Here is a 15,959-nt window from a genome sequence, read left to right as displayed (position 1 = left end):
GTTAAAATCGGTGACCCAATTTTAAAGTAGCTAGTGACCTCAATTGAATGAGAGGCCTCCAATCATAGGGAGCTAGCATAGTGAATAAAAAGAAGAGGTAATAACACTTGCGGTGCTTGAACTTACCATGGATGTTCACTTTGGTGCCTGAACTTGAAAAATACACCGAACTGGTTCTAGAACTTCGCAGCATGGTCCAAATATGGTTCAAATCATGTACAAATACGTATGTGTTGATGAGTAGAATGGCCAGCGTGGCAACTATTTTATTTACATGATTGTCTAAATGATACTCCCTCTGTTGCACAATGTAGTGCGTATAGATCTTTTGAAGAGTGAAACTTTGCATACTTTGACCAGGTTTATAAAACCAACTGTTTATATGTACAATATCCAATATATAAAATCATAAACATCAACTTATGATGAATCTAATGTATATTTTTGGCATTCTAGATGTAAATCTTTTTCTTCTATATGCACTACATTATGGAACAAAAGGAGTACGTGAACATTTTTAAAAATTACATTAGCATGCTTAAAAGTATGGTATGTTTGTTTGCATATTATCTATAAGACCAGAACATTCTAACTTCATTTTTAGTACTATTGCAATAATTTTAAAAAGTACAAAAAAATTAAAATAAAAAAACTCACATTTGAAAGGGCCTCGTAAAAAAGACTAACATTATAAAAAAGAGCCACAGGAATATTATTTTAAAACAAGAAAATTAGATTTAATTTTTAAGAATATATAACTTTTAACATAAAAATATTTATTAAATATGTGGATGCTTTGTATAATCTGAAATCATTTTAGTATTTCTTTAATATTATTATAATTGTGTGAATATTTAAAATTATGTGAACATTTATATATTATTGTGATTACAATTTACGTATTTTTTATAGTTTCTAAAACATTTATATATCATTTTAGTAATTACGTGAACTAACATGAGGAAAATGGGCCGCACTAACTACAACCCATTTAATCAAGGGGCGCATCAGGGTAGATATGTAACGACGATGCGTAATGTACAACAAACTTATTGGTCTAAAATGTTAGCACAGATCTTGCGTTGCACGAGGTCGGCTGTTCAATTCCCGACATCGCCCTGTTTTTTTTTTGTTGTGCATTGACAGTGGGACTGATGGTCATTGTGTCAAAACACTATGCAAGCTAGTCTGTCCCTTACTGCAAGTGGGCCCGCGCCACCTTGGTGTCTAGTCAGTAACACATACGTATTTGTACGTAATTTGGATTGTATTTGAACAATATTGTCGAGTTGTAGAACCAGTTCAATGTATTTTTCAAGTTCAGGCACCAAAGTGAGCATCGATGGCAAGTTTAAAGCACCACCGTTGTGATTACCTCTTAAAAGAATTGAGTGAAAGATTATTGATCCAGACGAACTCGATGATCCAATTCTATGCTAATGACCTCAATTGAATGAGAAGAGTCCAATTCTAGGGAGCTAGAATAGTGAACTAAAAGAATTGAGTGAGAGATTGTTGACCCGGTCAAAATCGATGATCCAATTCTAAATTGGTGACCTCAATTGAATGAGAGGTCACCAATCTTAGGGAGCTTAGTGATATAGTAGATGTGCCAAAGTAGGCACTTAGAAAAGGGAAAGTACATTTGGCTACCTAGCTTCCGGTAGCTTTTTACTTTTTTTTTTCTTTTTTGTAAACTTTATTTCTGCATCTCAAAAAATTATGGACAAAAGTGGGCATATACATATACATGTCTATTATATACATACGTAAAAAAAATATAAATAGGTATTTTTTTGAGGTAAAATAGGTATATTTTAAATGGCCTTAGACCCTATTTGTTTAGGTTTTTACTTCAATTTTTAGTGCTTTTCGGCTCCTAGAAGCACAAACCCAAACAAACACCTAATTTTATGTCAGGCCTTGCTACAGGTACTTCTTCAAATAATGCTACAAAGCAAAAAAGCAGCTCCAGAGGAGTTTCCTGCACCCTCATTGGCTTCTCACCCCTTCCCCACAGAAGTACTCCTATTCTTCTCTGTAATTACGAAGAAAATGCCACTCAGTTATAAACCAGCCTTCCCTTCAGAAAATGGCCTCCAAAAGTCAACCCTTCGCTCATTCCTCCTCCTCCCACCTCAACCAGACCTTACAGGAGAGTCGAGTGGCTAGGCCCTTCATCGGTCGGATCTCCCGTCGGCCTCACTTGTCTTGTTGTTGGCTGATCCTTCGTCGGCCTCTAGTCCCGTCACTGTCGTTTCATTCCATTGTTGCGAGCCACGACACGTCGATGTTGGTCACCTTATCTCCCATCACTCGCCCACGACAACCGTCAGCCTCACCAGTCTTGCCGCTGATGTAGTTGCATATTCGGGGTAGGCTTACGATGACCCAATAAACCTATGTCATAAACCACCAGGGCATTAACAATAAAACATCCAAAGGGGAGCTATTCAGACCGCTTCTAACGCCATTTCAATCGGATGACCTCCTAACGCCAGTTCCCTTGGACGACCTCATACTATAATTCCACTTGGATAGCTATAGATGATTATTCGCTTGTATCCACACAACAGGCGCAGGAAATGGAACAATCAAGGTCTCTCAATAGAAATAGTCATTATGTAAAGCATATATTGTATATTTAAGATGTACGTTCTTGTAGTGGCCGAAGTTTAAGCATTGTAACTAAACCCTTGTATCAGGGAAGAGGAGGGGGGTCAAGCGCACTCTGTATAAGCTGGCCTCTCTCACCTGGACAAGGGTTTGCACCCCTTGTAATCACACACTCATACGCAGAGACAGAAAAGTTCCAAGAGCACAGGATGCAGGGCTTGTTACTCTTTCAAGAGGGGCCTAAACCTGCTAAAACCTCTTTGTGCTACACTTGAACCTAGCAAGATCTAGCATCATCCCTATCTCTCTCTCTCTCTCGTGCTATCAGGATCATCCCCACGACAACTAGCATCCACCGTGGCGATGCGCCTCTCGTGACCTATGGCGCAAGTGGAATTTACATCTTCTTTGGCTGCCAGAGTGGAGCTAGTCATCGGCAGTGAGATCTTCGACTTGATCGGTTTTCTCGCCGATCATTCAGCATGACTTCAGGATGACCCACTTGCCGTGGAGGCTTTACCCACGCGCGGCGCACTTCCACTGTTCGTCATCACCACAGGCATTCGGGCAAGCCACACCTTCACCGTTGGACCTGGCACGTGGCTTCACACCGGGCTTCAGCCTTTTAGGTAGCTATGCTCGAGCCTAATGAGTTAATTCATGATATATTTTCACTTCTAGGCCTTATTGACATTTTCTTTAGCCCATTGACTCTAAATAAATATTAGGGATTCCTATATAATTTTCTGGTATTACCCAGTATACCCGAAACTCTTTTGTTAACCCTGAAAGTTTCCGGTTTCTCTCGAAACTAAGTATCACCAGTGTTTGAATTTTAGCTAAATTGCAAATGTTTGCCATTTAGTATTAATTCAATGTCTCTAGTGAATTAATTCAGTTTCACTAGTGACACCAATATTCACCTGGCAAACATTTATTAATTCGGTGCTAGTTTAGGTAATTTTGAGTGTTAATTTTCTAGCAATATTTGCTCATTCAGTGCTAATTAAGTTAATTTCATGTGTTAATTTCTTGCCAAACATTTACAATTAAGTGTGTCTAGTGTTAATTTTAGCTAGAATCTGTTTGGTGTTAATTTGAATTTCCAGGCAATTGAGGTGTGACAACAAATTCATGCAAATAATTACTGACCAATACAATGATTATACTCCAGTGTTAATTTCTGTTGGAAATATGTCGTAGAGGCAATAATAAAGTTGTTTCATGTCCATGCTATATATAATTTTATTCATCTGAAAATCAAATACATGTATTTTAGTAGCAAAGTAATATGATAGTAGAAGTAACGATAGCAAAAGTAATAGTAGAAGTTTTGTAGTAATGGTAACGGTAGCAATGGAAAAGTAACTAAGCAAAGAACAATATGTGAAAAGCTCGTAGGCATTGGATCGGTGATGGAGAATTATGTCGGATGCAAATCTTCATGTAAAAGTTATAACCTAGGGTGACACAGAACGAGCTCCAATTCATCAATGTAATGTAGGCACGTATTCCGAATATAGTCATATGTGCTTATGGAAAAGAACTTGCATGACATCTTTTGTCCTACCCTCCCGTGGCAGCGGGGTCCTATTGGAAACTAAGTGATATTAAGGCCTCCTTTTAATAGAGTACCGGACCAAAGCATTAACACTTAGTGAATACATGAAGTCCTCAAACTACGGTCATCACCGGTAAGTATCCCCATTACTGTCACTTCGAGGTTAACGGATCATAACACATAATAGGTGACTATAGACTTGCAAGATAGGATCAAGAACTCACATATATTCATGAAAACATAATAGGTTCAGATCTGAAATCATGGCGCTCGGGCCCTAGTGACAAGAATTAAGCATAGCAAAGTCATAGCAACATCAATCTCAGAACATAATGGATACTAGGGATCAAACCCTAACAAAACTAACTCGATTACATGATAAATCTCATCCAACCCATCACCGTCCGACAAGACTACGATGGAATTACTCACGCACGGCGGTGAGCATCATGAAATTGGTGATGGAGGAAGGTTGATGATGACGACGGCGACGGATTCCCCTCTTCGGAGCCCCGAACGGACTCCAGATCAGCCCTCCCGAGAGAGTTTAGGGCTTGGCAGCGGCTCCATATCGTAAAACACGATGAATCATTCTCTCTTATTTTTTTCTCCCCAAACGTGAATATATGGAGTTGGAGTTGAGGTCGGTGGAGCACCAGGGGGCCCACGAGGCAGGGGGCGTGCCTAGGGGGTAGGCGCGCCCCCCACCCTCGTGGACAGGGTGTGGGCCCCTGGTCTTGATTCTTTCGCTAGTATTTTTTATTAATTCCAAAAATATTCTCCGTGAAGTTTCAGGTCATTCCGAGAACTTCTATTTTTACATAAAAATAATACCATGGCAATTCTGCTGAAAATAGCGGTAGTCCGGGTTAGTTCCATTCAAATCATGCAAGTTGGAGTCCAAAACAAGGGCAAAAGTGTTTGGAAAAGTATATACGTTGGAGACGTATCAACTCCCCCAATCTTAAACCTTTTCTTGTCCTCAAGCAATTCAGTTGATAAACTGAAAGTGATAAAGAAAAACTTTTACAAGCTCTGTTTGCTCTTGTTGTTGTAAATATGTAAAGCCAACATTCAAGTTTTCAGCAGAGATTATGAACTAACCATATTCACAATAACATTTAGATCTCACATTTACTCATATCAATGGCATAATCAACTAGCGAGCAATAATAATAAATCTCGGATGACAACACTTTCTCAAAACAATCATAATATGATATAACAAGATGGTATCTCGCTAGCCCTTTCTAAGACCGCAAAACATAAATGCAGAGCACCTCTGAAGATCAAGGACTGACTGGAAATTGTAATTCATGGTAAAAGAGATCCAATCATTGTCATACCCAATATAAATTAATAGTAATGAATGCAAATGACAACGATGCTCTCCAACTGGTGCTTTTTAATAAGAGGATGATGACTCAACATAAAAGTAAATAGATAGGCCCTTCGCAGAGGGAAGAAGGGATTTGTAGAGGTGCCAGAGCTCGATTTTGAAATAGAGATAAATAATATTTTCTGTGGTATACTTTCATTGTCAACATAACAACCAAGAGATCTCGATATCTTCCATGCTACACACATTATAGGTGGTTCCCAAGCAGAATGGTAAAGTTTATACTCCCCCACCACCAACAAGCATCAATCCATGGCTTGCCCGAAACAACGGGTGCCTCCAACTAACAACAATCCTGGGGGAGTTTTGTTTGCAATTATTTTGATTTGATTTGAGCATGGGACTGGGCATCCCGGTGACCAGCCATTTTCTCGTGAGTGAGGAGCGGAGTCCACTCCTCTTGAGAATAACTGATGACCCACAAGTATAGGGGATCTATCGTAGTCCTTCCAATAAGTAAGAGTGTCGAACCCAACGAGGAGCAGAAGGAAATGACAAGCGGTTTTCCGCAAGGTATTCTCTGCAAGTACTGAAATAAGTGGTAATAGATAGTTTTGTGATAAGATAATTTGTAATGAGCAACAAGTAAAAAAAGTAAATAAAGTGCATCAAGGTGGCCCAATCCTTTTTGTAGCAAAGGACAAGCCTGGACAAACTCTTATATAAGGAAAAGCGCTCCCGAGGACACATGGGAATATCGTCAAGCTAGTTTTCATCACGTTCATATGATTCGCGTTCAGTACTTTGATAATTTGATATGTGGGTGGACCGATGCTTGGGTGCTGTTCTTATTTGAACAAGCATCCCACTTATGATTAACCTCTATTGCAAGCATCCGCAACTACAACAAGAGTATTAAGGTAAACCTAACCATAGCATGAAACATATGGATCCAAATCATCCCCTTACGAAGCAACGCATAAACTAGGGTTTAAGCTTCTGTCACTCTAGCAACCCATCATCTACTTATTACTTCCCAATGCCTTCCTCTATGCCCAAATAATGGTGAAGTGTTATGTAGTCGACGTTCACATAACACCACTAGAGGCTAGACAACATACATCTCATCAAAATATCGAACGAATACCAAATTCACATGACTACTAATAGCAAGACTTCTCCCTTGTCCTCAGGAACAAACGTAACTACTCACAAAGCATAAACATGTTCATAATTAGAGGGGTATTAATATGCACATAGGATCTGAACATATGATCTTCTACCAATTAAACCAACTAGAATCAACTACAAGGAGTAATTAACAATACTAGCAACCTACTAGCACCAATCTCGGACTTGGAGACAAGAATTGGATACAAGAGATGAACTAGGGTTTGGAGATGAGATGGTGCTGGTGAAGATGTTGATGGAGATTGCACTCTCCCGATGAGAGGAGCGTTGGTGATGACGATGGCGATGATTTCCCCCTCCGGGAGGGAAGTTTCCCCGGCAGAACAGCTCTGCCGGAGCTATAGATTGGATCCGCCAAGGTTCCGCCTCATGGCGGCGGAGTTTCGTCCCAAAAGGTTGCCCCTTTATTTTTTCTCGACGAAAGACTTCATATAGCAGAAGATGGTCATCGGAGAGCCACCAGGGGGCCCACGAGGTAGGGGGCGCGCCCTAGGGGGGGCGCCCCCACCCTCGTGAGTAGGGTGTGGGCCCCCTAGTCTTCATCTTTGGCGAGGATTTTTCATTATTTATTATAAGGTGTTCCATGGAGTTTCAGGACTTTTGGAGTTGTGCAGAATAGGTCTCTAATATTTGCTCCTTTTCCAGCTCAGAATTCCAGCTGTCGGCATTCTCCCTCCTTATGTAAACCTTGTAAAATAAGAGAGAATAGCCATAAATATTGTGACATAATGTGAAATAACAGCCCATAATGCAATAAATATCGATATAAAAGCATGATGCAAAATGGACGTATCAATAACCCACCTAGTATGGAAGATACAGAAATCCCTAGTTGATACATGAGCTATTCGAGCATACAAAACAGAATTTTATTTGAAGGTTTAGAGTTTGGCACATACAAATTTACTTGGAACGACAGGTAGATACCGTATATAGGTAGGTATGGTGGACTCATATGGAATAACTTTGGGGTTTATGGAAGTGGATGCACAAGCAGTATTCCCGCTTACTACAAGTGAAGGCTAGAAAGAGACTGGGAAGCGACCAACTAGAGAGCGACAACAGTCATGAACATGCATTAAAATTAATCAACATTGAGTGCAAGCATGAGTAGGATATAATCCACCATGAACATAAATATCGTGGAGGCTATGTTGATTCTGTTTCAACTCATGTGTGAACATGTGCCAAGTCAAGCCACTCGAATCGTTCAAAGGAGGATACCACCCTATCATACCACATCACAACCATTTTAATAGCATGTTGGCATGCAAGGTAAACCATCATAAACTCCTAGCTAATTAAGCATGGCATAAGCAACTATAATATCTAATTGTCATTGCAAACATGTTTCATTCATAATAGGCTGAATCGGGAACAATGAACTAATCATATTTACAAAAACAAGAGAGGTCGACTTCATACCAGCTTTTCTCATCTCAATAAGTCCATCATATATCGTCATTATTGCCTTTCACTTGCACGACCGAATGGTGTAGATAATAATAATAGTGCACGTGCATTGGACTAAGCTGGAATCTGCAAGCATTCAATATACAGGAGAAGACAAGTTAATATGGCTCTTGGTTAAATCAGCAATAATGCATATAAGAGCCATTTAACATTTTCATCATGGTCTTCTCCTCTCAACCCCCAAAGAACAAGAAAATAAATAAAACTATTTACACAGGAAAGCTCCCAACAAGCAAAACAAGAACGAGTAATCTTTTTGGGTTTTCTTTTAATTACTACTAGAGGCATGGAAAGTAAACTAGCTAAAAGCTACAACTAATTTTTTTTGGTTTTTTCTTAAGGTTATTTAAACACACAAGAAGAAAGTGAGAAAAGGGAAAATAAACTAGCATGGATAATACAATGAAAAAATATGAGCACCGACAACTAAAATGAGTGTGTGAACATGAATGTAATGTCGATGAGAAATACGTACTCCCCCAAGCTTAGGCTTTTGGCCTAAGTTGGTCTATGCCCATGGATCAAAGCTATTCTCTCCGGTGTACTGAGGAGGATCCTCATGGTGCCACTGGTTAGCGATCTCCTCCAGATCCCACAGATAAACAGACTGACGGTAAGGATCAAGTGGTGGCTCCAGCTCTGGAGCTGATGTCTGGCTTCGGTATGCATGAATGGCCTCCGGCAAAACAAGGTACGTGCTGTTCGCGCGGGTCATGGAGGAAGTCGGTGAGGCCTGCATTCTCAGCCAAATAATAAAAGTCTTCATAAATCTCGGCTTCTCTTAAGAACTCATCACAAGGCCATTCACACGGCCGAACTTCCACGGTGCAAGGAAGATTATATTTGGGCTTCTTATTCTCTTCACTTTGCTTATCCTTCGAGCCTTGGCTCGAAGCACCCCTTAATACTCTCTTCACATTTTCTGAAAATTTCTGAAATTTTTAGTAATTCAAAATAAAAGTAAACCAAACTCAACAAGATTGATAGCAACTACTCCTACAAGTGCCTAGAGCAATATCATGCATTAGAACTACTTGGGGCCATATAAATTTGACATGCAAGCTCAAGAACAGGGTCACCTAAGAAGCAAAAAATTGCAATAATTAAAGCACTAGAACAGAAACTAATTGTACCATTGGAGGAGTCACATACCGAAGAAACAAACCCTCAAAGCAGTTTCGTGAATGGAGCTTTGAGCTAGGGGATCGAAAATGGCAGCAAGATGAGATAGAACTCGGGTTTGAGCTGGCTAGTGATTTTTTCTGGAGGAAGAAGGAGTGTGTGGGTGCTGGAATAAGTGGAGGGCACCCACGTGGGGTCCACGAGGCAGTGGGCACGCCCTCCACCCTCATGGGCACGTGGCTGATCCCCCTGCTGTGTTCTCAGTGCCTAAAATTCTCAAATATTCTAGAAAAAAAAATCATATTTCATTTTCGGGGCATTTGGAGAACTTTTATTTTCGGGGTAATTTTTTATTGCATGGATAATTCAGGAAACAGATAGAAAATACTATTTTTTTCTTTATTTAGTCTAAATAACAGAAAGTAAAAGGAGGGTATAGAGAGTTGTGTTTTCTAAATTCATCCATCTCATGCTCATCAAAAGGAATCCACTAACAAGGTTGATCGAGTCTTGTTAACAAACTTTTTCCGAATAACATGAAACCGGAGAATTTTCGAATAACACTATGTTACCTCAACGAGGATATGCATGTCCCCAACAATAAGAATATCATGTTTCTTCTTGACAGCAGGAAGAGGAAATTCAAAACCTTCAATAGTAATTGTTGAAAATTTTCCAATAGAATTGATGTTATGGACTTGAGGTTGTTTCCTCGGAAAGTGTACCGTATGCTCATTACCATTAACATGAAAAGTGGCATTGCCTTTGTTGCAATCAATAACAGCCCCTGCAGTATTCAAAAAGGGTCTTCCAAGGATAATCGACATACTATCATCCTCGGGAATATCAAGAATAACAAAGTCCGTTAAAATAGTAATGTTTGCAACCACAACAGGCACATCCTCACAAATACCGACAGTTATAGCAGTTGATTTATCAGCCATTTGCAAAGATATTTCAGTAGGTGTCAACTTATTCAAATCAATTCTATGATATAAAGAGAGAGGCATAACACTAACACCGGCTCCAAGATCACATAAAGCAGTTTTAACATAGTTTCTTTTAATGAAGCATGGTATAGTTGGTACTCCTGGATCTCCTAGTTTCACCTTTAAAAGTATAATTAGCAAGCATGGTGGAAATTTGAGCTTCCGGTATCTTTCTCTTATTAGTAACAATATCCTTCATATACTTGGCATAAGGATTCATTTTAAGCATATTAGTCAAACGCATACGCAAAAAGATAGGTCTAATCATTTCAGCAAAGCGCTCAAAATCCTCATCATCCTTTTTCTTGGATGGCTTAGGAGGAAAAGGCATGGGTTTCTGAACCCATGGTTCTCTTTCTTTACCATGCTTCCTAGCAACGAAGTCTCTCTTATCATAACGTTGATTCTTTGATTGTGGCTTATCAAGATCAATATCAGGTTCAATTTCTACATCATTGTTATTGATAGGTTGAGCATCAACATGAACATCATCATTAACATTATCACTAGGTTCATGTTCATTACCAGATTATGTCTCAGCATCAGAAATAGAAATATCATTGGGATTCTTAGGTGTGTCAACAACAGGTTCACCAGAAGCATGCAAAGTCCTATCATTTTTCTTTTTCTTCTTTTTAGAAGGACTAGGTGCATCTACATTAGTTCTCTGAGAATCTTGCTCAATTCTCTTGGGGTGGCCCTCAGGATACAAAGGTTCCTGAGTCATTTTCCCTCCTCTGGTCATAAACTAACAACATTATCATTCTTATTATTATTTAATTCATTGAGCAAATCATTCTGAGCTTTAAGTACTTGCTCTACTTTAGTGGTAACCATAGAAGCATGTTTACTAATGAGTTTAAGTTCACCCTTAACTCTAGACATATAATCACTCAAGTGTTCAATCATATAAGCATTATGTTTCAATTGTCTACCAACATAAGCATTGAAGTTTTCTTGTTTAACAATAAAATTATCAAACTCATCTAAGCATTAGCTAGCAAACTTATAACGAGGAATATCACCTTCATCAAATCTATAGAGAGAAATTACTTTTACTACCTGTGTTGGATTATCAAGACCATGTATTTCTTCAATAGGTGGTAAATTCTTAACATCTTCAGCTTTAATACCTTTTTTCTTTCATAGATTTCTTTGCCTCTTGCATGTCTTTAGGACTGAGAAATAGAATACCCCTTTTCATCGGAGTTGGCTTAGGAGATGGTTCAGGAAGTGTCCAATTATTTTCATTAGTCAACATACTATTCAATAGCAATTCAGCTTGATCAACTGTTCTTTCCCTGAAAACACAACCAACACAACTATCCAGGTGGTCTCTGGAAGCATCAGTTAGTCCATTATAAAAGATATCAAGTATTTCATTTTTCTTAAGAGGATGATCAGGCAAAGCATTAAGTAATCGGAGAAGCCTCCCCCAAGCTTGTTGGAGACTCTCTTTTTCAATTTGCACAAAATTATAAATTTCCCTTAAAGCAGCTTGTTTCTTATGAGCGGGGAAATATTTAGCAGATAAGTAATAAATCATATCCTGGGGACTACGCACACAACCAGGATCAAGAGAATTAAACCATGTTTTAACATCACCCTTTAATGAGAACGGAAATAATTTAAAGATAAAGTAATAGCGAGTTTTCTCATCATTAGTGAATAGGGTGGCTATATCATTCAATTTAGTAAGATGTGCCACAACAGTTTCAGATTCATAGCCATAAAAAGGATCAGATTCAACCAAAGTAATTAACTCAGGATCGACAGAGAAATCATAATCCTTATCAGTAATAAAGATAGGTGAAGTAGTAAAAGCAGGGTCATATTTCATTCTAGCATTCAAAGATTTTTTTTAGCTTAACTAATAATTTCTTAGGACCATGTCTATCATTGCAAGCAAGAAAGTCTCTAGCAGTTTCTTCATCCATAACATAACCCTCGGGTACAACAGGCAATTTATATCTAGGGGGAGAATCTTCATCATCACTTCCATCAATATTATCAGTTTCTATAATTTCATTCTCTCTAGCCCTAGCAAGTTGTTCATCCAGAAATTCACCTAATGGCACAGTAGTATCAAGCATAGAAGTAGTTTCATCATAAATATCACGCATAGCAGAAGTGGCATCATCAATAACATGTGACCTATCAGAATCAATAGCAACAGTAGGTGTCGCAAATTTACTCATAACAAAAGGTGAATCAAGTGCAGAGCTAGATGGCAGTTCCTTACCTCCCCTCATAGTTGAGGGATAGATCTTGGTTCTTTCATCTTTCAAGTTCCTCATAGTGATGAGCAGATATAAATCCCAAGTGACTCAAAGAATAGAGCTATGCTCCACAGCAACGGCTCCAGAAAATAGTCTTGATAACCCACAGGTATAGGGGATCGCAATAGTTTTCGAGGGTAGAGTATTCAACCCAAATTTATTGATTCGACACAAGGGGAGCCAAAGAATATTCTCAAGTATTAGCAGCTGAGTTGTCAATTCAACCACACCTGGATAACTTAATATCTGCAGCAAAGTATTTTAGTAGCAAAGTAATATGATAGTAGCAATAACGATAGCAAAAGTAATAGTAGCAATTTTGTAGTATCGGTAACAGTGGCAACGGAAAAGTAACTAAGCAAAGAATAACATGTGAAAAGCTCATAGTCATTGGATCGGTGATGGAGAATTATGTCGGATGCAATTTCTCATGTAAAAGTTATAACCTAGGGTGACACTGAACTAGCTCCAGTTCATCAATGTAATGTAGGGATGTATTCTGAATATAGTCATACGTGCTTATGGAAAAGAACTTGCATGACATCTTTTGTCCTATCCTCCCGTGGCAGCGGGTCCTATTGGAAACTAAGGGATATTAGGGCCTCCTTTTAATAGAGTACCGGACCAAAGCATTAACACATAGTGAATACATGAACTCCTCAAACTATGGTCATCACCGGGAGTAGTCCCGATTATTGTCACTTTGGGGTTGCCGGATCATAACACATAGTAGGTGACTAATGACTTGCAAGATAGGATCAATAACTCACATATATTCATGAAAACATAATAGGTTCAGATCTGAAATCATGGCACCCGGGCCCTATTGACAAGCATTAAGCATATCAAAGTCATAACAACATCAATCTCAGAACATAGTGGATACTAGGGATGAAACCCTAACAAAACTAACTCGATTACATGATAAATCTCATCCAACCCATCACCATCCAGCAAGCCTACGATGGAATTACTCACGCATGGCGGTGAGCATCATGAAATTGGTGATGGAGGAAGGTTGATGATGACGATGGCGACGGATTCCCCTTTCCGAAGCCCCGAACGGACTCCAGAGCAGCCCTCCCGAGAGGGATTAGGGCTTGGCGGCGGCTCCGTATTGTAAAACGCGATGAATCATTCTCCCTGATTTTTTCTCCCCGGACACGAATATATAGAGTTGTACTTGAGGTCGGTGGAGCTCCAGGGGGCCCACGAGGCAGGGGGTGCGCCCAGGAGGGTAGGCGCGCCCCCACCCTCGTGCACAGGGTGTGGGCCCCTGTCCTTGATTCTTTCGCCAATATTTTTTATTAATTCCAAAAATAATCTCTGTTGATTTTTAGGTCATTCCGAGAACTTTTATTTCTGCACAAAAATAACACCATGGCAATTCTATTGAAAACAGCGTCAGTCTGGGTTAGTTCCATTCAACTCATGCAAGTTAGAGTCCAAAACAAGGGCAAACGTGTTTGGAAAAGAAGATACGACGGAGACGTATCATCCACCCCTCTCAATATTCACTTTAGGAGGATGCTAGCCAGGAACCGTTGGGAAGCCTGGATCCATCTTGTGAGAAGACTGATGGATGTTCAGCTTTCTCAACGGCCCGATCAGTTGTGCTGGAAGCTAACTAGGAATGGAGAGTTTACGGTTAAATCCATGTGTCTGGATGTTATCAATTCTAGCTCTATCCCTAGTTCGAAACATGTTTGGAAAGTCAAAGTACCTTTGAAAGTTAAAGTGTTTGTGTGGTTTGTACATAAACAAGTCATTTTAACAAAGGAAAACTTGGCAAAACGCAACTGGACGGGATCTACAAGATGTAGTTTTTGTGAACAGGACGAATCCATCGAACACCTCTTTCTTGACTGCCCTTTGGCAAAAAAATTGTGGCGGATGGTGCACATAGCCTTTAATATTACTGCTCCGAATACTATCAGCATGTTATTTGGGACGTGGCTTGACGGGATAGATTCCGAAAAAGTGAGACACGTTCGTGTAGGAGTATGTGCTCTATTATGGGAAGTCTGGAACTGCATAAATGATTTGGTCTTTAACAGAACAACAAACATTCATTTTTTGCAGGTTATTGATACGTCTCCGTCGTATCTATAATTTTTGATTGTTCCATGCCAATATTATACAACTTTCATATACTTTTGGCAACTTTTTATACTATATTTGGGATTAACATATTGATCCAGTGCCCAGTGCCAGTTCCTGTTTGTTGCATGTTTTATGTTTTGCAGAAACCCCATATCAAACGGAGCCCAAACGGGATAAAATGGACGGAGAATATTTTTGGAATATTTGCGAAATATGGGAAGAAGAATCAACGCGAGCCGATGCCCGAGGGGGGCATGAGGCAAGGGGCGCGCCTGCCCCCCTGGGAAGAAGAGAACTGGCATCATAATGAACTTCCGCTTCATGCACATCCAAGGAGGAATGTTATACATACATAGAGTCACGGGCCAGGTGTTGTGATTGCTGCTTTGCTCCCCGAAAGGATTAATGCCATCCGCGCTTAAAGCAAACCATACATTCCTTGGGTCCTTTGCAAACTCATCCCAGTACTTTCTCTCGATTTTTCTCCACTGCGACCCGTCAGCGGGTGCTCTCAACTTCCCATCTTTCTTTCGGTTCTCACTGTGCCATCGCATCAACTTGGCATGCTCTTCGTTTCTGAACAGACGTTTCAACCGTGGTATTATAGGAGCATACCACATCACCTTCGCAGGAACCCTCTTCCTGGGGGGCTCGCCGTCAACATCACCAGGGTCATCTCGTCTGATCTTATACCGCAATGCACCGCATACCGGGCATGCGTTCAGATCCTTGTATGCACCACAGTAGAGGATGCAGTCATTAGGGCATGCATGTATCTTCTCCACCTCCAATCCTAGAGGGCATACGACCTTCTTTGCTGCGTATGTACTGTCGGGCAATTCGTTATCCTTTGGAAGCTTCTTCTTCAATATTTTCATTAGCTTCTCAAATCCTTTGTCAGCCACAGCATTCTCTGCCTTCCACTGCAACAATTCCAGTACGGTACCGAGCTTTGTGTTGCCATCTTCGCAATTGGGGTATAACCCTTTTTTGTGATCCTCTAACATGCGATTGAACTTCAGCTTCTCCTTTTGACTTTCGCATTGCGTCCTTGCATCGACAATGACCCGGCGGAGATCATCATCATCGGGCACATTGTCTGGTTCCTCTTGATCTTCAGCAGCTTCACCCGTTGCAGCATCATTGGGCACATCGTCTGGTTCCTCTTGATCTTCACCAGCCCCCCCCCCCCCGTTGCAGCATCACCGTATTCAGGGGGCACATAGTTGTCATCGTACTCTTCTTCTTCGCCGTCTTCCATCATAACCCCTATTTCTCCGTGCCTC

This window comes from Triticum urartu, chromosome 3 (genome assembly GCF_003073215.2).
Source record: "Triticum urartu cultivar G1812 chromosome 3, Tu2.1, whole genome shotgun sequence".
NCBI lineage: Eukaryota > Viridiplantae > Streptophyta > Magnoliopsida > Poales > Poaceae > Triticum > Triticum urartu.
The sequence above is the reverse complement of the archived record's forward strand: the minus strand, read 5'-3'. Positions refer to the sequence as shown.